Source organism: Carcharhinus amblyrhynchos, chromosome 28 (genome assembly GCF_965287045.1).
Source record: "Carcharhinus amblyrhynchos chromosome 28, sCarAmb.v2.hapA, whole genome shotgun sequence".
Lineage (NCBI taxonomy): Eukaryota > Metazoa > Chordata > Chondrichthyes > Carcharhiniformes > Carcharhinidae > Carcharhinus > Carcharhinus amblyrhynchos.
The window spans coordinates 18,433,957-18,457,199 of record NC_137351.1 but is presented as its reverse complement, the minus strand read 5'-3'; the positions used below and the strand labels follow the sequence as shown (position 1 = coordinate 18,457,199).

At 44.7% G+C, this 23,243-nt stretch overlaps 1 protein-coding gene across 2 annotated transcripts in view; it reads right to left on the bottom strand.

The window, feature by feature from the left end:
* The window catches only part of atp8b4 (ATPase phospholipid transporting 8B4), a 288,525-nt gene extending 268,003 nt beyond the window's left edge, over window positions 1–20,522 (bottom strand). Inside the window, exon 1 of one of the 2 annotated variants that reach the window (XM_080214353.1) lies at window positions 20,415–20,522. The gene's annotated coding sequence lies outside the window, so the exon portion shown is untranslated. The remainder of the gene's footprint in view (window positions 1–20,414) is intronic. The other variant, XM_080214351.1, reaches the window with a different exon arrangement.
* Window positions 20,523–23,243: the final 2,721 nt, after the last annotated feature.

Below are 23,243 nucleotides of genomic sequence, written 5' to 3'. Positions count from 1 at the left end.
TCAGATTTCCAGCATCCACAGTATTTGCTTTGGTATCTATTGAAATATCCCCAGCGCCTCTGCCAGTGACTGAGTCAACAGCCTTGAAACAATCACACGTGTTCAGACGTGGAAAGTGTGGTTCCTGCTCAATTGTCTCACGGCTGTGGAATGCACAATTGCAAAGCAAGCACTGGAATTTCACCAGCAGGCTGGGACAGCATTGGAGATTATCAAGTGGTGTACGTTATATATTGAAAAAAAAAACACTCATTCATCTATTTAAGTCGGCATCATGTTTGCTTATTACCAGGCAAGATATGGCATGCTGCCTTTGAAAGAAAGAATTGACTGGTTTTAAAACAGAGCTCCCTGCATGAAGTACAGGCTTGTTACTTCATTGCTTGCTGCATTGGAAAGCAGGAGGGAACACATTCTCTGCTTGGTTCTTACAAGTTCAACATATGCCTTCCCTCAGAAGCCAGCTTCGCTGTTAACTCTGCTCGAAGACAGTAATTAGTTCCTGTGCCTGATTTGTTCATTTCTTTGGGATCATCTGCAAGGACAACCCATGGAGCTCACGATGCAGACAGTGTACATCAGCGGTTGGGAAGCATTATTGTTGAAGTCAACATCCTTTAATTGGTTATTGTTTTTGGATTTGTGAAGTCATTCAAAAAGTGAATGAGTAAGACTCCATCAGGGGTAAAGCTGAGGCTTCTGACAGTGTAGAAAATCTGAATTAACCTTGAATAAAAGCAAATGCTGGAATCTGAAACCAAGAGAGAAAACGCTGGAAAATCTCAGCAGGTTTGGCAGTGTCTGTAAGGAGAGAAAAGAACTGACGTTTCAAGTCCAGAAACAAAGAGTTTGACAACGGATCATCTGGACTCAAAACATCAGCTCTTTTCTCTCCTTACTGAATTAACATTAGTCAGAAACAATGGTTAACACTGGGTAATTCAGTGGTTGTGTGAAATGAACTGTGCCCGTTAATTTAGTTTATTCACATTTTGGGGCTCAGCTACTTCTAAACTGTTTCGTTATCAGCAATACAATTGAAATATATTCTGATGGAAGATTAAACAAATGGAGTTAAAGTTAATCGCAAGTTGCTTGTTGATTTTAAGAGGTGCACAGACAAGGGGAAGCTCAATTTGATGATTTACTGCATGTGTTAAATTGACCCTAGTGTCACAGGAATTAGCAGGGTAAATATGTGCAGTTATGGGAACTGGGCCTGGGTGGGATTGTGGTTGGTGCAGATTTGGTGGGCTGAATAGCCTCCTCCTGCACTGTAGGGATTCTATGATTAAATAAGATGTTACAGATGGGGAGAAGAAATAAACTGAAAACCCCAATCCCCTCCCCTTACTGTCCATAATTAATGTGGTTGCTTTGGAAAGTGAGGTATGTGCATTTTTAAGTCCATTTTAGTGTGTGGCTAATTTGAAGAACCAGCAGCAGATTTTTGTGGGTTTAAATATAAAATGTACACATTCACTCCAAATTTAAATTTTACGCCAATCACTCAGCACTCGCGCACCACTTGACAATCACCAGGCAAGAATGTTCACCTCCTGTTGGGGAACATTTCAGTGGTCACGGGCATTCAACCTCTGATCTTCAGGTAAGCGTTCTCCGAGGTGGCCTTCACGACACATGACAGCGCAGAGTTGCTGAGTAGAGACTGATAGCCAAGTTCTGCACACATGAGGACGCCCTTAACTGGGATCTTGGGTTCATGTCACACTATCTGTAACTCCCATGACTTGCCTGGGCTTGCAAAATCTCATTAACTGTCCTGACTGGAGACAATACACATCTCTTTAACCTGTGCTTAACCCTCTCTCCTCTCTCATTGTCTGTACCTTTAAGACTTGATTACCTGTAAAGACTCACATTCCAACCATTATCTTGTAAATTGAGTTTGTATCTTTATATGCCCTGGTTGTAAACAGAATTCCCACTCACCTAATGAAGAGGCAGCACTCCAAAAGCTAGTAGCTTGTGCTACCAAATAAACCTTTTGGACTTTAACATGGTGTTGTGAGACTTCTTGGGATAATATTAGAGGCAATTTCAGTCACATGATCAACATCCATTGTCCACCCAGAATGGCAAAAAGCTAAAAAGCCATTGATATACATCAGGAGCTAGATGGTGGTCTTTTACCCTTTCTTTGTGCACAACTGGTCTCTTCATCTGTCTGTCACAAAGCATTGATCTTGGAGATGAGAAGACTAAGTGTCAATTGATTTTAAGTTTGGGGTAGATGATGGATAATAGCATATGTGAACCCCACAGATAACATTTATCTTGGTATGTCCATTTCAGGGGAAGCCCCCACCCAGGGTGATTCAATGAGCACTTTCCAGAAGTTTGTGTTGAATAAGCAAGGGTCACCTGACTCTTGGAAGCCAATTAGCCATCTTCTGCTGTCCATTTTGAGATATAAAAAGGCGCTTTCAGAAATTTCCCCAGGACACGGTCCATGTTTGAAGTTATAAATAGGACATGAGTTCATTGGGTTTGACCAAGGCCTTTTCTCCCTTGCTCTGCCAGTTCACTTACGGACATGTTTGCACCAAACTCGTTTACAAAATTAGGAGACATTACTGCAAAGCCAAGTATCAGGCTGGTTATATCGGGTGGGCGGTTGTTTTTTCTGTTTATCTGAAGGTTCCTCATTTGCTTGGATCATTTTCCAATCCTGACCCTCTGCCTTGCTACCTAATTGCCAGAGTGTGCCAGCGGTGAGCCAGTCCTCAAAGGCAGTTGGCAGCTCTGACCGGGCTTGCTGCTTCCTTGGAGAATAGAGGAGGTGGGTGATAGCCTCGCAGAATCATACAGTGCAGGAGAGGCTCTTTGGCTCATCGGCTCTGCACTGACATGACTGAAACACCTGACCTCCCTCCTAATCCCACTTACCAGCACGTTAGCCTTGAATGTTAAGATGTGCCAAGTTTTCATCCAGGTACTTAAATAAAGGATGTAGGCAACCTGCCTCTACTACCCTCCCAGACCATCACCACCCTCTGGATAAATAGCTTTTCCTCATATTCCCCTCAAACCTCCTGCCCCTCACCTTGAACATGTCACCTCGGAACTCACCCTTCAACTAAGGGGAACAGCTGCTCCTTATCCACTCTGCCCATGTCCCTCATAATCTTGAACACCTCGATCAGATCGCCCCTCAATCTTCTCCATTGCAATGAAAACAACCCAAGCCTACCCAACCTCTCTTCATAACCCATGACTGGGAGAAGTGACCAACCAGCCAGCAAGAATGTATGCATGCACCCAGATGCAATAGCCCCCTTGCAAATAAATATTCTTCACCATTAACCTGATGTCAATATCCATATTGCTGCTGACAGCTATGCACTAACATGCATGAGACAGTTCAGGTGCACTGATATTTTACTTCAAAGTTGCCCTTTAGCCCCCAGCTTTCCCCCCCCCACCACCACCCTCAAACCCATTTACAAGCTCCTCAAGTAGCTAAACAGGCCTTTAAATAGAGGTGAACAGGTTCCCAGCCCCCACTGCACTCACTTGGAAAATAGCAGTGTGTCCCAGAAACACTGGAAGACTGACATGCCATCCAGGAACGTATTTTCCAAAGACAACTCGCACAGCTCTTGCCCTTTCCCCCACAGGTGTTTGAAAATCAAGGCTAAGGTTGCAGATAAACCCTTCAGTACCTTCTCCCTCTTTGCCTTCCTCACTTGTGAGCTTTCAGAGGTAATTTGGACTCCAGGAAACATTCCCACATAAGCAGAGTTTCAGGAACTGCAGTCAGTTTTATCCTTGCCAATGTGGGGGCCACATTTTTGGAGGACGCTGTGTTGATCACGTACAGGGCCTTTCTACACTTGTACAGCTACTCACCAAGTCAACTATTTTTTATTCATTTGTGGGATCTGGGCTCACTAGCTGACTAACATCTATTGCCCATCCCTAGTTGCCCCTTGGGTAGTTAAGAGTCAACCACATTGCTGTGGCTCTGGAGTCACATGTAGGCCTGACCAAGTAAGGACAGCTGATTTCCTTCCCTAAAGGACATTAGTGAACTAGATGGCTTTTTCAGACAATTGACAATGGTTTCATGGTCATCAGTAGATTGTTAAAAATTGAATTCAAATTCCACCATCTGTCGTGGCGGGATTCGAACTCAGGGCCCCAGAACATTAGTTGAGTTTCTGGATTAAAAGTCTAGCAATAATACCACTAGGCCATTGCCTCCCCTTACTGGAACTTCACACAGCGCTCTCTTCCACATGTCCATATAGAGAAACATTTTGCAATGTATGTGTGCACATCTGGCTTGTACCTCCTAGAAGTGGCAAAGCAATGGCACTGATATTTCTCTCTCATCTATCACAACAAAGAGTGGGTCTGAAACATGGGATGACAGAGCTGTTTGGAGATCAGATTATCTTGTTCCTACACAGTGCCTTTGATATCCAACTGAGATCACAGGGGCATTGCATGGAGCTGGCATGCTCTGCGGAACGCAGTATCCTATCGAGTATCTGTAAACAGTCATAAGGCTGTATTGTCTCCGTATGACGTCTCATTAGATTGAGAATATTGGAATCTCATTCTTTATATCAGGAGGGTGCTGTTTATTATTACCCTGCACCAATGTGAGATCTTGCACGATAAGAAATGTGAATGCAAAGAATATTTCTGGCTGTCTGTGTTTCTGACCACGATTAGTTTCATTCATGGCAATAGGTTCAAATATGTAAACAGTAAAATGTCAGTGACAGCAAGTATTTACATGACTCACAATGGTCATTTCTACGTGGGGATATTCTCTGCAATCACAAACTGTCACTTCAAACTTTTATCTTAGGAAGAGTTTTATTATATAAAACCATATGATGTAGGAGCATAAGTAGGCCCTTCGGCCCTCAAGTCTGCTCCACCATTCAGTGAGATCATGACTGATCTGATATGATGATCCCCAACTCCATTTTCCCGCCTTATCCCCATGATGCTCAATTACCTTACTGATTAAAAATCTGTCTGTCCCAACCTTGAATATACTTAACAGTCCAGCCTCTACATCCCTCTTGTGGTTAAAAAAAAGTCTAAGATTCACTACCCTCTGAGAGAAGAAACTCCTCCTCATCTCTGTCTTATTGGCAACCTCTTAGTCTGAGGTGATGCCCTATGGTCCTAGACTCTCCCACAAGAGGAAACAACCTCTCAGCATTGACCCTGTCCAGCCCCCTGAGAATCCAATATGTCTCAATAAGGTCGCCTCTCATTCCTCTAAACTCCAATGAATACAGGTCCAGCCTACTCGACCTCATTTAAAAAAAGCCCTCCATATGTAACATAAGCAGATAACTGTGGATATTCAGAGAATTGAGTTTCCCATTAGTCGTAGACCAATTAGTCTGCCTTCCCGAAATCTCCTGCCTATAGACCCTATGTCTAAACCTATAGCTGTCAGAATTATCAATGCAATACATATGCAATTCTGATTTTGAATTTTATTTCTTTCTCAATTTAGGTCAATAAGTTAAAGAGCAAATATTTGTTGGCAAATGGTAAATTGTCAGCCGCTGTCTTGACAAAGTGTGCAGATAAATGAAGTGGATTGTATTGTATAAGTTCAGTACCTCTTGCTCTGTGAACCTTTGCTCATGTGTCTGTAGGTAGCACAGGTAACTAGTCAGTGTTACTATAGAATAAAGATTAAATGCTTCAGCTATCAAATGGACGGCAACTGCATTCATCACAAAACCACCACAATCTGTCCAAGTTGACACTTTGGGCTTTTTTTTTGTGTTTAATACTACTAGGGGCACAGTGGTGAGCACTGTCTGTGCAGAGTCTGCATGTTCTCTGCGTGGGTTTTCTCTGGGTGCTCTGGTTTCCACCCATAGTTAGAAAGACGTGCTGGTTAGCTGCATTGGCCATGCTAAATTCTCCCTCTGAACAGGCACCAGAGTGTGGCAATGAGGGGATTTTCACAGTAATATCATCGCAGTGTTCATGGAAGCCTACTTGTGACTAATAATAGATAAGTTAAAAAATAATTTACCTCCTGTGTCTGGGGTGTGTGGGCGCTGGCTCAGACTGCTTAGCTTTAAACATACAAGAGCCTGCCTTCAGTAGAGCCACCAGCTGTGGATTCCTGCAGCAAGGTTCAGACAACTTGGGACGGTTCCCGCTCCCCCTCTCGAATGTAAGCCAACTTGGACACAAATAAATAAACTTTAAGAAAAACTTTAATAGGGGTGGCATGGTGGCACAGTGGTTAGCACTGCTGCTTTACAGCAAGAAGGATCTGGGTTCAATTCCAGCTTTTGATCACTGTGTAGAGTTTGCACATTCTCCCTGTGTCTGCGGAGTTTCCTCCAGGTGCTCCGGTTTTCTCCCACAGTCCAAAGATGTCTGGCCCTCTTTGTATCCCTGGATTTGTAGGCTTGGGGGATTAGCATGGTAAATGCATTGGGCTACAGGGATAGAATGGATGGGATGCTTTGTTGGAGAGTCAGTGTAGACTTGATGGGCCGAAGGGCACTGTAGGGATTCTATGATAATTCTGTAACTTTTTTTCTCGGATGTGATTATTAGATTTAATTAACTATAATGCATTATCAGAACGCTTCTATGTGGTAACAGGGTGGCAAAGTAACACAGTGGTTAGCACTGCTGCTTCACAGCTCCAGGGACCTGAGTTCAATTCCCCTTTTGGGTCACTGTTTGTGTGGAGTTTGCACATTCTCCTTGTGTCTGCATGGGTTTCCTCCGGGTGCTCCGGTTTCCTCCCACAGTCCAAAGACGTGTGGGTTAGGTTGATTGGCCATGCCAAAATTGCTCCTTAGTGCCCTGAGATGCGTAGGGATATGGGGGTAGGGACTGGGTGGGATTGTGATCGGTGCAGACTTGATGGGCCGGGTGGCCTCTTTCTGCACTGTAGGGTTTCTGTGATTCTTTCTTTCTATGAATCTCAAGATCGGTTAAGTGTTGTAAACCTCTGAGATTCCCTGGTATCTGGAACATCCGAAACTCAACTCTCCAAATGAGGCTTTGATTGGTTTAAATACTCCACCATGGCCCGGTCTACTGCAGGGTTGAAGACACGTGGGGGAAGCCTTACGATTTGTGGACAGTTTTTCTGAAAGCTTAATCGTGACAGCAAATCATAAGGCCTGTCGTCTGAATTTCCCATATGAAAATTATAAGCGGTGAAAAAGATTCTCTAAAACTGCTGAGCAAATCACGCCAAGTCTGTCAACTCTGGAACTTTCTTACGTAATTCTAAGGACGAGTCAGGCAGGGATCGGCACGTTCTTACCTCTCTGGACCAACAGCAGTGGAATAAAACGCACCGGGATGTTTTACACAGTGTTATCAACGTTGAACTAAACAGCAAAGGTGTTTGTCTCTCGAGTCACACTTGAACTGAAGGATTGAGGGATGGGTGGTGAGGGATTGGAATGCCCTGCCTGCTGCAGTTGTATATGCACCTAGTTTGGGGGCGTTTAAGAGATCCGTGGATGGGTTTATGGATGGAAAGGGTTTGGTTTAGGTTAGAGGGTCATTGCCTTTTAACTGGTCGGCGCAACATAGTGGGCCGAAGGGCCTGTTCTGCGCTGTAATGTTCTATGTTCTAACTAATCAGCCGTGCCTTATATATCTAATGAATGAAAAGTTAAAAGTTAAAAAGTTTACTTATTAGTCACAAGTTGGCTTACATTAACACTGCAATGAAGTTACTGTGAAAATTCCCTGGTTGCCACACTCTGGCACCTGTTCGGGTACACTGAGGGAGAATTTAGCACGACCAATGCATCTAACCAGCATGCCTTCCGAACCAGAGCACCTGGAGGAAACCTGCACAGACAAGGGAGGGGGCAGCACAGTGGTTAGCACTGTTGGCTCACAGTTCCAGGGACTCGAGTTCAATTCCTGGCTCAGGTCAGTGTCTGTGTGGAATCTGCACATTATCCCCATGTCTGCGTCTGTTTCCTCCCACAGTCCAAAGATGTGTGGGTTAGGTGCATTGGTCGTCCTAAATTGCCCCTTAGTTTCCCGGGATGCATAAGGTAGAGGGATTAGCGGGGTAAATTTGTGGCATAGGCCCTGGGTGGGATTGTTGTCGGTGCAGACTCAATGGCCCGAATGGCCTCCTTCTACTCTGTAGTGATTCTATGATGCTATGAATGTGCAGACTCTGCACGGACAGTGAACCAAGCTGGGAATCGAACCCGAGTCCTTGGTGCTGTCAGGCAGCAGTGCTAACCACTGTGTCACCATGATGTTCTGAGGAGGTAAGCAAAGGAATAGATAAGAACCACTCTTGTAAATCGAAATCCTTCATGTGTTAAAACAGAAAATCAATGTAGAATTATTTAAATCATTTGCTGTATTAAAAGCCCACACTCGATGCTTATAAAGGGTTGTTGCTGAGCATTTATGAGCGTTAAATCTATTTTCTGGGAAAGGGTTTACTTCACCATCAAATTGCGTTTAGATTGCCAGCAACAAAGGAGGCAATTTCTAGAGGAAATTCCAAACACCTGAAGTACCAAATCACTCAAGTCCGTTCAAAATGGCTAATGGCACATTTAGGGTTTCATGCAGGAAGGGAGGCAAGAACGCACAACAAAGCTTAAGAGATGTGAATAAAAGGAGATTTGATTTGATTTGATTTATTATTGTTACATGTATTGGAATACAGTGAAAGGTATTGTTTCTTGCGCACTATACAGACAAATCAGACAATTCATAGCGAAGGAAATGAGAGACAGCAGATACAGTCATAGCTCAGGTGTAGAAAAAGATCAACTTAATGCGAGGTAGGTCCATTCAAAAGTCTGACAGCAGCAGGGAAGAAGCTGTCTTGAGTCGGCTGGTACATGACCTCCGACTTTTGTTTCTTTTTCCTGATGGCAGAAGGTGGAAGAGAGAATGTCTGGGGTCCTTAATTGTGCTGGATGCTTTGCCAAAGCAGTAGGAAATGTAGACGGAGTCAATGGATGAGAGGCTGGTTTGCGTGATGGATTGAGCTACATTCACAACCTTTTTCAGTCGATTAACAGGGGCAAGTGGCCATGGATGCCTCTCAAGAGCTGGCAAGCGTTGGAGCAACCTTGCACCAGATGCTTCAGTTTCACCAAATTACATCAACAGGTTCAATCTGATTTGGTCCTCATGATATGTCGCTTGAAAATGGTGCAGGAGGAGGTTGTATGCTGCCTTGAACCTGATCCACATGCTATTCAATAAGGTCAATATGCGGCACAGTGATTAGCTCTGCTGCCTCATGGCGCCAGGGACTCAGGGTCAATTCTGGCCTTGGGTGGTGGTGTGGTGTTTGCACGTTCTCCCTGTGTCTGCGTGGGTTTCCTCCAGGTGCCCTGGTTTCCTCCCACATGCCAAAGATATGCAGGTTAGGTTGATTGGCCATGCTGAATTGACTCTTAGTGCCAGGGGGATTAGCAGGGTTAATATGTGGGGTTACAGGGATAGGGTGGGGTGCAGACTCAATGGGCAGAATGGCCTCCTTCTCCACTGAAGGATCTCTATGATCGTGCTCAACTCACCTCATGACCATATCTCTTTAGGGAATGTAAAGGAATAAATGGAAAAGACAATGTGGGACAGTGGGCAGGGAGGGAGGTCATTCACCTAATGATATTGCCTGCTACTCTCTGATTGTGACGCTGACTGCAGCAATCAGTTTCCAGTTTGATTCCACTGCCGTCCATCAGACATTTTCTGGCTCAGTCTTCAGCCAGTGATTGAGGTGCTGGCCCAGTAGGTGGACAGCTTCATCTGTTTAGCCCGGATTCCACCGAGACAGCCAGCCAGCAGAAGGCTTTCCCCAAGTTTGCTGACTGTTGCAAAATGTTCTGAAAATATTAGAGTTATAGAATCTTACAGCAGGGAAACAGCCCCTTCAGCCCAACTTGCCCAATTTTTACCACTAAGCTAGCCCCAATTGCCTGCATTTGGCCAATGCCCCTCGATACCCATCTCTTACCCATGTAACTGTCTAAATTTAAAAAAAAAATTGTATACCCCTCTACTACCACCTCTGGCAGCTCATTCTAGGCACTCATCACCCTCTGTGTGAAAAAGTTGCACCTCTGGACCCTTTTGTATCCCCCCTCTTTCACCATAAACCCATGTCCTCTAGTTTTAGACTCCCTACCTATTATCTGAATGGTGGCAGTTTAGGAAAAGGGGAAGCGCAGCGTTACACTGAAGGTTGTCATACAGGTAAAGCAGGCAGTGAGGAAAGCTATTGGCATGCTGGTCTTCACAGCAGGAGGATTTGAGTACAGGAGTAAGGATGTTTTGCTGCAGTTATATAGGGCCTTGGTGAGGCCACACCTTGAGTATTGTGTGCAGTTTTGGTCTCCTAGTCTGAGGACGGGCATTCTGGCTGTTGAGGGAGTCCAGCGAAGATTCATTAGACTGATTCCTGGAATGGCAGGACTGATGTATGAAGAGAGACTGGAGCAGCTAGGCTTATACTCACTGGAATTTAGAAGAATGAGAGGGGACTATTCTGCTGTGAGAACAGCACTGCTGAAACGTATAAAATCCTGATGGGACTGGACATGCTAGATGTGGGAAGAATGTTCCCGATGTTGGGAAAGTCCAGAACTTGGGTTCACTGTCTAAGAATAAGGGCTAAGCCATTCAGGACTGAGGTGAGGAAGAACTTCTTCACTCAGAGAGTTATGAACCTGTGGAATTCTCTACCACAGAAAGCAGCTGGGGCCAGTTCATCAGATATGGTCGAGAGGGAGCTGGACATGGCCCTTGTGGCTAAAGGGGTCAAGGATATGGAGAGAAAATGGGAGTGGGATACTGAAAGAGCACGAAGATCCATGATCATCCTGAATGGTGGTGCAGGCTCGAGGGGCCGAATGGCCTACTCCAGCACCTATTTTCTATGTTTCGATGTTTCTAGCTATGCAGCCTGGGGAGTGTCCTGTCAGTTTCAGTGGAACAATGATAATGAATGCTTTCAGCTTCACTATAAAGTCTGAGCCAGTATTGACGTTGAATGAAATGTGGAGTTCTGGACGGTAGGTTTATAATTTTATATTTGCTTCTCAGTTTATTGAACCTGTGAACGGCAGCCAGGCTGGTTTTATACCCCGAGGAGTTATAATTTACCGACATTTAAATAAAATCTCAAGATGCAAAATATGTTCTGAATGAGGATATGGGGGGAAGTCCAGACATTGCCTTTGCAAAGAATATGACTCCACTCATTAAACTAAACCTGCTTTTTTGAGGGGCTTCCGTGAGAAAGTCACAGGGATGTGGGGTGAACAGCAAACTATAGAATCACAAAATCTCAACAATGCAGAAGGAGGCCATTCAGCCCATTGAGTCTGCACCGACTCTCCAAAAGAGCAACCCACCCAGGCCCACATCCCCATGGCTAACCTACACATCTCTCGATGGGGGAGGAAACTGGAGCAGCTGGAGGAAACCCACACAGACATGGGGAGAACGTGCAGACACCACACAGACAGTCACCAGAGGGTGGAATCAAACCTAGGTCACTGATACGGTGAGACAGCAGTGCTAACCACTGTGCCTGCTAAACTGCAAGGAGATCTTACTGAACGGTGCAGAGTAAGCTCGAGGGGCCGAGTGGCCTACTCCTGCTACTAATCCATATATTTGTGTGCTTGTATGAGGTTAATTTCCAGCAGAATTTCATGTCTTCATTGGGTAATGATGAAAAGGGCCATCCTTCCTTCACCCATGGCCAATTATCAGACTCAGTGATGTCACTCAGAGCCATGGGTCAGAGTTGGCCTTTTCTTAGAGAGGGATAAACTATCCCTTGAGGCACAGCATCTGGACATTACAGCATTTCGTCAACCACTCCTGAAGCTGTCAGAGAATTGAGATATTCTCATGATAAAGAATCACTGATTGGTGATCCTTAAATAAAGCTATGGGAACTGTTTTTTTCAATACAGGTTAACAACCTGTGAACCAGAGCGCATTGTCACAAATCAAACATTCAAATTCCGTACATACACAGAAAATAGAAGCAAGAATAGGCCATTTGGCCCTTCGAGCCTGCTGCACCATTCATTCTGATCATGGCTGATCATCAAATTTAGTGTCCTGATCCCGCCTCCTCCTCCCCATAAACTTTGATCCCTTTACCCAAGATCTATACTTAATTTATTCTTGAAATCAGACAATGTTTTGGCTTCAACTACTTTCTGGGAATGAATTCCACAGATTCACCTCTCTCTGAGTGAAGAAATTTCTCCTCACCTCAGTTCTAAAAGGTTTACTCTTTATCCTCAACAACGACCGCCTAGTTTGGACTCCCCCACCATTTGGAACATTGTTTCTGAATCTGCCTACAAGTTTCCATGACCTCCTGCTCACTCTTCTAAACTCCAGTGAATACAATTCTAACCGACTTAGTCCCTCCTCATAGGACAGACCTGCCATCCCAGGAATCAGCCTGGTAAACCTTCGCTGCGCTCCCTCTATAACGAGGACATCCTTCCTTAGATAAGGATACAAACATTTTGTTAGGGGTTTATTAGATGAATCAAACCAAGAGTTTTAAAATTTTTTTTTATTCATTAGTCGTTTTTGGGTGTCACTGGCTGGCCAACATTTATTGCCCATCCCTTGTTGCCCTTGACAAAGTGGAGGTGAGCTGCCTTCTTGAAACACTGCAACCCGTGTACTGTGGGTTGTCTCACAATGCCATTAGGAAGGGAATTCCAGGCTTCTGACCCACTGACTGTAAAGGAACGGTGATATATTTCCAAGTCAGGATGGTAAGTGGCTTGGAGGGGAACTTGCAGATGGCGGTGTTCCCATGTATCTGTTGCCCTTGTCCTTCTTGATGGAAGTGGTCTTGGGTTTGAAAGTGCTTTCTAAGGATCTTTGGTAAATTTCTGCAGTGCATCTTGTAGATGGCAGACACTGCTGCTACTGAGTGTTGGCGATGGAGGGAGTGGAAGTTTGTGGATGTGGTGCCAATCAAGCAGGGCTGATTTGGCCTAAATGGTATTGGGCTTCTTAAGTGTTGTTGGAGTTGCACCCATCCACGCAAATGGGGAGTATTCCATCACACTTGTGCCTCGTGGATGGTGGATAGGTTTTGAGGAGCCAGGAAGTGAGTTATTAGCCGCAGTATTACCTAGCCTCTGACCTATTAGATGTATAACTTCTATTGGAAGTACATTTTGAATTAAAAGTACAATTTACCCTTTACCATATTGTTGGTATTGGATGAATCAATTGCTAATCAAGTGAATAATCATTCTTTGTCATAAATGACTTGGAATAATTTTGAAATCTTAATTATTTGGTGATTTTAACCGAAGCTTTATGGAACTAAATGTTATTTCAATTATTGGAAAATTAATAAAATACAATTTTGGTGCTTTAGATTGTAATCACACCATTGGAAACAACATAATTCCAATCTGGTGTTGATGTTGAAAAGTTATGTACAATTTATTCAACAGGGAGATGATTCGAGCTATTGCATTAGAACACAGCAGGTAGCTTGTGTTCATTGTTCGGGTTTTTCTTTGGAAAATAGTGACTGCTGTATATTGTAAATGTTTTGTGAGAAATGGGCTTCCCTGGTAGGCAGTACATTTATTACCCATCTCTAATTGATCTTGAGAAGGTGGTGGCAAGTTGTTTCCTTGAACAAGCTTCATGGCAAAGAAGGAATATAGAGAGAAACTGAATCATTTTCAATCAAATATGATGTTATAGCGCCCTCTTCTGGGCTGTTGAAGTATTTCAGTTGTTGCGTACACTAAAGATCTATTGACAGAGGCCAATTGACATAAGTCATTATATTGAGCTAATAAATGTGCCATTGGTTCATTTTATTCCAACGTAACCAGTTTAGAGGGGATTAATCCATTTAGATGCCTTGATCATGGAGGGTACTGACATATTTAGGGAGCTGAAAGAACTGTCCTGTTCACGAACCATGGAAATTTGCCTTTAAAATAATTATCAGATTTTATTTGTGCCAAATTTTATTTGTGTGCGTTGCGGTGGCTGGTGCAGCGGGGAAGGTTTTATCAGCTTGTTACCTGTTATGAAATGGTGGCTGATTCACTATGTGGATGTGGAGCGGGGGAATGAACCGGGTTTATTTATGAGTGGGAAACCTTGTTCTGGGGAAGATTAAAGTCAAAATTTCCCTGGTTAATTAACATGGAGATGGCTTCCTCGTCTAATTGAGGATAGCTGACAGGTCTGAAGATAGAGGGGCCTTTAGAGGCCTTCAGGCTTCTGCTGGTTGCAGTGTTTTTTTTCAATTTATTTATTAGTCACAAGTAGGTTTACATTAACACTGCAATGAAGTTACTGTGAAAATCCCCTAGTCGCCACACTATTCGGGTACACTGAGGGAGAATTTCTAGCATGGCCAATCCACCTAGCCAGCACACCTTTCAGACTGTGGGAGGAAACGGGAGAAAACCCATCCAGACACAGGGAAAGAACATGCAGTCTCTGCACAGGCAGCGACCTGAGCTGGGAATCGAACCCAGGTCCCTGGCGCTGTGAGGCAGCAGTGCTAACCACTGTGACACCGAATGGGAGGCTGCTTCAACATCAACAGGAATGTTTGAAAAAGATTTAACAAAAATGAAAAAAGATGACTGTCAGACCACCATGGTGGGGGTGGAGAGGGAAATGCCCTCCTCCTTGTTAGATGGACTGTGGCTGTAGGGAAGGGAAGTGCTTGTAAGCTTGTAAAGAGATGTCATTTCTTACCTTTGGAATTTATATTCCAATTAAACAATTCAGCATCAAGCTTTTGTTAGTTTAAAATAAAGGTTATTTCTTCTTGTGCACTTACCCCAAATTAGCAAATTGACTCAAAGTTAGCTGACCTGCTGTGTGTGAAGTGACTGGAATATTGCCTTGGGTCACTTCCTGTGCGGAGTTTGTACGTTCTCCCCATGTCTGCGTAGGTTTCCTCTGGGTACTCCGGTTTCCTCCCATAGTCCGAAAGACGTGCATTGACCCGAACAGCCACTGGAGTGTAGCGACTAGGGGAATTTCACAGTAACTTCATTGCAGTGTTAATGTAAACCTTACTTGTGACTTTATTAAATATACTTTAACTCTTTTGACTCCTCGGTTCAAACTGGTCATCGAAGTTCTCAGCAAGTTCCTGATGAATGGAACCGCGACTGTCATGTGCTGTTAACCAGTCCAACGCTGGCATAACCACCTCTTGAGTGGGTTGGCATGTTATCTCAGATCTTTGTATCTTTTCCCCGACAGAAAGGGTTGCTAGGGAGTATGTCTGGGGTGCTTGGGGGGCCCTTGGTTATGTTAGCTACTTTTTCCGAGACAGTGGGAAGTGCTGAAAGAGTCAATGGATGGGAAGCTGGTTTGTGTGATGGATTGGGCTACGTTCAACCCTTTGTAGTTTCCTGCGGTCTTAGTCAGAGCAGGAGCCATACCAAGCTGTAATACACCCGGATAGGATACTTTTTATGGTGCATCTGTACAAATTGGTGAGAGTCATAGCTGACATGCTGAATTTCCTTAGCCTCCTGAGAAAGTAGAGGCGTTGGTGGGTTTTCTTAGTTATAGTGCCAATGTGGAGAGATCAGGACAGGTTGTTGGTGATCTGGACACTTTGAAACCTGATGGTCTTGACCATTTCCACTTCATCACTGCAACTTTACCTGAACTGGGGTTGTAGGTCCCGAAATGAAAGCTACCTAACTCTAAGTTGCAGGAGCGACCCTTTCCTTTGGTGCACAATAAAGGGTGCTTCGCTCATCCTGAAATGTAAAACCCCTCACCTGCTTTGATTCCTGTGGCAGGTGGGACTGTAAAATTCTGGCCTGGGTGTGTGACATTAATTTGGGGTAAGTGCATGAGGATGAGAAACCTTTACTTTTAAACTCACAAAAGCTTGCTGCTGAATTATTTAATTGGAATTCAAACTCCAAGGGTAAGAAATTACACAGCTCTTTCCATAAAAACCAGCAATTGTGGGAGATAAGAGAGAAAATAGATTCTGCCCCTGACAGCAGCCGCCTTCTTGAGTCACTATAGTCGTGATGGCAACAACCTTCTCAGGAAGGCATTACCAGGAGAGCTCCAGGATTTTGACCCAGTGATGATGAAGAAATAGCAGCAATACCAGTGAGCCAGAGAGCCACTTGCAGTTCTTGCCTTTGTTGATAGAGATCCTGAAAGAAGCAATGCACTGTTGAAATAAGCATGAGATGTTACTGCAGTGCACCCTGTGGATAGAGAATACGTATTGCATTCACAATGCGAAGAGATGGATTCTGTAGCTGCTTTTTTTCCCCAAATGGTGTCAAATCTCTCGAGTATTCTTGAAATTGTGGCAATCTAGATAAATAACAAGTATCTTCTCATACTCGGGATTTTAGCAAGAGTTTGAGAAGCATTGCGGTGTCAGCAGGTGAGCTGTGTTCCCTTTTTTATTACCCATTGTGTTTGTGTGGATGGTTAGGTTTCTGGTCAGTGATAATCTCTAAGATGTTGATTGTATGGGATTTGACATTGCTATGGGGTCAGTGGTGTGGCCCTTCCTAATTGGAGATACTGGACAAGATCTGGACAATATACAGGCTTGGGCTGACAAATGGCAAGTAACATTCACGCCACATAAATGCCAGGCAAGGACTATCACCAGTAAGAGACATTCAAACCACCGCCCCTTGACATTCAATGGTATTACCATCACAAATGTCCCACCATCTACATCCTTGTGGTTACCATTGGCCAGAAACTCAAGTGGACTCACTATATAAGAACAGTGCCTACTAGAGTTGGGCAGAGGCTTTGAATGCGGTAGTGAGTAACTCACTCTTGACTCCACAAGGCCTGTCCACCATCTACAAGGCACAAGTCAGGAGTGTGATGGAATAGTCTCCACTTGGGGATGAGTGCAGCTCCAACAATATTCAAGAAGCTTGACACCATTCAGGACAAAGCAGCCCGCTTGATTCTCACCACATCCACAAATATCCACTCCCTCCACCATCGATGCTTAGTAGCAGCAGTGTGTACAATCTACAAGATGCACTGCAGCAATTCGCTAAAGATCCTCAGACAGCACCTTCCAAACCCACAACTACTTCCTTCTAGAAGGACAAGGGCAGCAGATACAGGGAAACACCGTCACCTGCAAAATCCCCTCCAAGTTAACCACCATCCTGACTTGGAAATATATCACCATTCCTTCGCAGTCCCTGGGTCAAAATCCTGGAATTCTCTCTCTAATTGCATTGTGGGTCAACCCACAGGATGTGGACTGCAGCGATTCAAGAAGGCAGCTCACCACCACCTTCTCAAGGGCAACTACGGGCAATAAATGGTGACCAACCAGCAACACCCATGTCCCACGTATGAATAAAAAGAATCTCATTGTCTGGTACCCACATGGTATCAATGTTAATGGTCACTTGTTGACCTAGGCTTGGATAACATCCAGCTCCTGGACTTGAACAATGACATGACATCATTGTAGCAAGCAGGAGATAGACATAGTAATCAGCAAACAGCTTCCATTGTGACGATGGTAAGTTCATTGCTGAAGCAACTGAAATTAGTTTGACAAAGTACATGACCTCTGACTTGTATGACCACCCCCATGTGTGCTTCTGTGACTCTAGCCAGTGTAAAGCTTTGACCCCCTATTGTGTAAGTCTGTTTGCTTGACTGAATAAGGCAGACTGGATGACAAGGGTAGACACTCTCTCCTGGATTCATATTGGACAGGGACTGAGTGGTGCTGCTGGAACCCAAATTGAGCATCTGTGAGGAACAGCTCTGACAAAGGGCCATCCTGACTCGGAACATTGGTTCCATTCTCTCTCCACATGGGTGACACGGTGGCACACAGAGGTTAGTATGGCTGCCTCAAGCGCCAGGGACCCGGGTTCAATTCCGGCCTCAGGCCACTGTCTGTGTGGAGTTTGCACATTCTCCCCCTATCTGCGTGGGTTTCCTCTGGGTGCTCTGGTTTCCCCCCACAGTCCAAAGATGTGCAGGTTAGGTGGATTGGCTATGCTAAATTGCCACTTAGTCTCAGGGGGATCAAGGGGGGAACTACATGGGGTTATGGGGATAGGGGCTGAGTGGGATTGTGGTTGGTGCACAGTTAATGGGTCGAATGGCATTCTTCTGCACTGTAGGGATTCTACAATTCATTGAAAGACATGGACATCAGTTGTCTGAAAAAAGATCGATCCTAGGGATCCTATGATGCTGTCAGATATGCTGAGATTTTCCAGCATTTTCTGTCTTTGTTTCAGATTCCAGCATCCGCAGTATTTTGTTTTTATGTCTGTGAGGAGCTTATTGCTGAGGACATCACTTGATAGTGCTTTTAAAATTTTTATTTCCTTATTCATGGTGGGGTGGCACGGTGGGATTGACTCTGGACTAGTAAAACAGCAATATCCAGGGTAATGCTTTGGGGACACAGATTGAAAGGTGAAATTTTAATTCAATCAAAAAATCTGGAATTAAAAGTCGAGTGATGATCATGAAACCGCTGTCACAACAAAAAACATCTGGTTCACTAATGTCCTTTCAGGGAGGAAATCGGCTGACCTTACCTGCTCTGGCCTCCAGGTGACTCCAGATCCACACCAATGTGGTTTGACTCTTAAGTTCCCTTTGGAATGGCCTAACAAGTCATTCACTTCAAGGGTAATTAGAGGATGGGCTGGTCCTGTCAGCGAGGTCCACCTCCCATGAGTGAATAAAACAGGGTGGCACCGTGGCACAGTGCCTCACTGCTGCCTAACGGTGACAGGGACCCGGGTTCGATTCCCAGCTTGGGTCACTGTCTGTGTGGAGTTTGCACATTCTCCCTGTCTCTGTGTGGGTTTCCTCCGAGTTTCCTCCCACAGTCCAAAGATGTGCGGGATTGGCCAAGCTAAATTGCCCCTAGTGTCAGGGGATTAGCGGGGTAAATATGTGGGGTTACGGGAATAGGACCTGGGTGGTATTGTGGTCGGCGCAGACTAGATGGTCAGACCGGCCTCCTTCTGCGCTGTAGGGATTGTATGATTTTAAAAACATTATTGCCCGTCCCTAACTGCCTACAGAAGGTGACAGTGAGCCACCTTCTCGAACTGTTGTAGTTTGTATGGTGTAGTTTGGCCTCACAGCCACAGTGTGGGGGAGACAGGAGTTTGACCCAGTGACTGGAAGATTAGTGATTTTCTCCCAAGTCAGAATGGTGTGCGATTTGGAGAGGAACTTGCAGGCGGTGATGTTCCCATTTTTCTGCAGCCCTTGTCCTTCTCGGTGGTGGAGGTCACAGGTTTGGAAGGTGCTGTTGAAGGAGCCTTAGTGAGTTGCTGCAGTGCATCTTGTAGATGCTGCAGATACTGACGCTGTGTATCAGTGGGTTTGTGTTCTTTTCAAATTGCTCCATGGGGTGTCGGCATCACTGAGAAGCTCAGCATTTATTGTCCATCCCTTGAACTGAGGGCAGTTCAGAGTTAACCACATTGCTGTCAGTGTGAAATCACATATAGGCCAGGCCAAGAAAGGATGGCAGGTTTCCTTCCCTGAAGGACATTTGTGAACCAGATGGGTTTTTCCCACAATCGACAATCTTTTCATGGCCAAAATCTGCCATGGTGGGATTCGAACCCGGGTCCCCAGAACATTAGCTGAGTTTCTGGATTAATAGTCCAGTGAGAACACCACTGTCTCCCCGTGTAGTATAGCACAGGAGATTCTTTCCAATATGATACTGTGCGTTTATGTGACACAAACTGTTATCGTGTCTCTACCTCTTCTACCATAACCAGGTTATGAAGGCGAATTGCTAGCTCCCAGTCCCATAGTCAACAACAATATGCAGAGGCATCAAAATTAATATCTTTTCTACTCCTGAGTATTGGGAGAATCTAGCTTGAAAAAATTTCTATGCTGTTCAGCGGTGCCTGAACGTTGCTACCCATAACACAGCTATCATCCAGAGCTGGAATGATATTAATCCACTGACTCCCAAAGATGCCAAGTGATCACAGGTCTATAATGAGAGGAATAATATCTCCACCAGGGAGAATGTTTAACTTCAAACTGTTCCCCTCTATAACCAGTTAAAGATTCTACATGTCAAGTATCTACAATGTGTGTGACAATTGCTCTTGGTGAGAGTGCATTTTCAATGATCAAAGTAAAATGTTGACATGCATAAAACTGTAAGATATAGGAGCGGCATGCTTCACCCGAGCTCATCACTAGAACTCACATGTGATCACATTCGTCACTGAAGGCCAATGGTCTCTTCACAGCTCCAGTATTTACAATACATAATGTGTTGCAGTTAATCTAGTTAAAACTTACCCACTGTTTCCATAGCTTTGCCTTTCTGTGTTTTGTTTACAATAAATACTTTACTGCACCTCTGTGAAGAGGAGTTCCGGGAGGCTGTGTGCTATTTTCCATCAGCCTTGTGCCAATCCAAATGACTGAACAGTTAGTAGATGATTACCCAAAACGTGAGCCATTGGGAAATCTGCTAAACCGAAATAGGAGTGCTGTCAGTGGAGGATTTTCATCGACGGCCAAATTGCGAGTGGAACTTGCAGCAATTGTAAGGTTGGGAACTGACTGTCTCTCTGCTCGCCCTGTCCATCGGACAACTCTCCAGACCTGGTCTCCCTTTAAGCTGCGTGGCTTCTTCCATCTTTGCGGCAGCTCATCCAACATTGCTCTTTTCAGGTGAGCACTCTCAGTTTCTGGGCTCCATCACTCAAAGCCACTGGTATCACCCTGGGCCTCAGCACACTCCCAGGGAGGCCCCAGGAGATGCACAAGAGTAGCCAAGGGCAGCTCGGTGGCACGGTGGTAAGCACCGCTGCCTCACAGTGCCAGGGTTTGATTCACAGTTTGGGTCACTGTCTCCACGGAGTCTGCAGGTTTTCCTTGTGTCTGTGTGGTTTTCCTCCGGGTGTTCTTGTTTCCTCTCAATAATCTGAAAGATGTGCTGACTAGGTGCACTGGCCATGCACAATTCTCCCTCACTGTACCCCAACAGGCGCCAGAGCGTGGCAATTAGGGGATTTTCACAGTAACTTCATTGCAGTGTTAATGTAAGCCTACTTGTGACACTAATAAATTTAAAAAAAGTTGCCGCTCTTTCCAATGTCCCACCCTTTTTAAGGTACATCATTCTCTGGGAAGGGTCCGTGTTTGTTTCATCTAAAAACACTTGATTCAAAAATTGCACCCTTAGTGTTCCGAAACATTGGAAAACAATTGGAAGTACCAGAGAAAATTAAACCTCCGTTTTCACAGGCTCCCTGCGTGCAGAAGGAAGCCATTTGGCCCATTTGAGTCTGCACCGACAACAATCCCACCCAGGCCCTATCCCCATAAACCCACATATTTACCCTGCTAATCCCCCTGACACTAAGGGACAATTTAACATGACCAATGCACCTAACCTGCACATCTTTGGACCGTGGGAGTAAAGTGGAGCACCTGCAGGAAACCCATGCAGACATGGGGAGAATGTACAAATTCCGCACAGACAGTGACCCAAAGTCGGAATTGAACTCAGGTCCCTGATGCTGTGAGGTGGTAGTGCTAACCACTGTGTTACTGGGGGAATTTTTTTCTGCCTTAGCATATCTGTCTGGACACTTGGATGGAGCACTGGCTTTAAAAGTGGGGGTGCAGCTACAGGCCTTTATGTCCCATCCACTTAAGTCAATGACTTGTTGCCTCTTTGGCCACTTTAGAGACGGAATATGGGACAACCATGTTGGAGAGGGGCTGGAGTCCAGTGCTGTCCAGACTGGATATAGGTCGTTTTCTTCCTGAGAGGACCTTGACAAAGCAGTTGGGGTTTTGCAACAACCCGAAAGCATCAAAGATCACTAATGCCTGCTCTTTATTCCATATTTAGTTATTTGGGTCTGCAGCTTCCAGGGCAGTACTCCAGATAAATGCTGTGCTGCAAGTTCAAAGATTGCAGTACTTTCTCAGTGTAAGTCTTTATTGAATTCATGTACAATGGCAGCCTATAGAAAGCATCCCTCATGGCAGAGGTCATGTGACGGCAGAGGTCATGTGACTACAGAGAGCCAGATAGGACATGTGGTATTGCTGCATTTCAAAAGTCAAACATCCCCTTCTTCCTAATGACTAAAGACATGATTCACGCTACTCCTCTCTTGTCTGGGGAAATAACTTGGATTTGTTTTTTGTAGCAAAGAATTCATTGTGCAGCTTGCCAGTGTGGCACTTTTCTGTCTGTCTGAGAGATGTACAGTGCGTAATCACATTTGGTCTGACCCCACTGTAAAAGTATAGATTGTTAACCCAAACCACACAACATTCACAATGTGCATCAAACTAAGCTTCAGTCCATGACAGACACAGGCTTGCTCACAGATTTAAAAGTTAAACTTTAAAGTTTATTTATTAGTAAGGCTTACATTAACACCGCAATGAAGTTACTGTGAAATTTGATTGTTAAGAATGTTGGGAACAAGCTTGAGTTGCTATGGTAGTAGCTAAAGTGAAATAAATGTAATCTACCAACCAAATATAGGTTGTTCAAAACAAAGGCCAGACGTAAATGGTGGTGAAAATGTGTACAAGGCCCCAGAAAGACAAGAATTGAAACACGACAAGCTGGTTCTTTGATGGGATTGAAATGCTCAGATTATTGATAGATATTTGGGTGGCATGTTGGCACAATGGTTAGCACTGCTGCCTCGCAGCGCCAGGAACCTGGGTTCAATTCTAGCCTCAGACCATTCTCTGTATGGAGTTTGCACATTGTCCCTGTGTCTGCGCAGGGTTTTCTCCAGGTGCTCTGGTTTCCTCCCACACTCCAAAGATGTGCAGGTTAGATTGAATGACCGTGTGAAATTGCTCCTTATTGTCAGGGGAATTAGAACATAAGAACATAAGAAATGGGAACAGGAGTAGGCCATCTAGCCCTTCGAGCCTGCCCCACCATTCAGTAAGATCATGGCTGATCTGTCGTGGCTCAGTTCCACTTTCCCGCCTTCTCCCTATAACCCTTAATCCCCTTGCCTATCAAAAACCTATCTACCCGCGTCTTAAATATATTTAGTGAGGCAGCCTCCACCACTTCAACGGGCAGAGAATTCTAGAGGTTCACCACCCTTTGAGTGAAGAAGTTCCTCCTCAACTCCGTTCTAAACTGCCCCCCGCCTTATCTTGAGGCTGTGCCCTCTAGTCCTACTGTCCTTTCT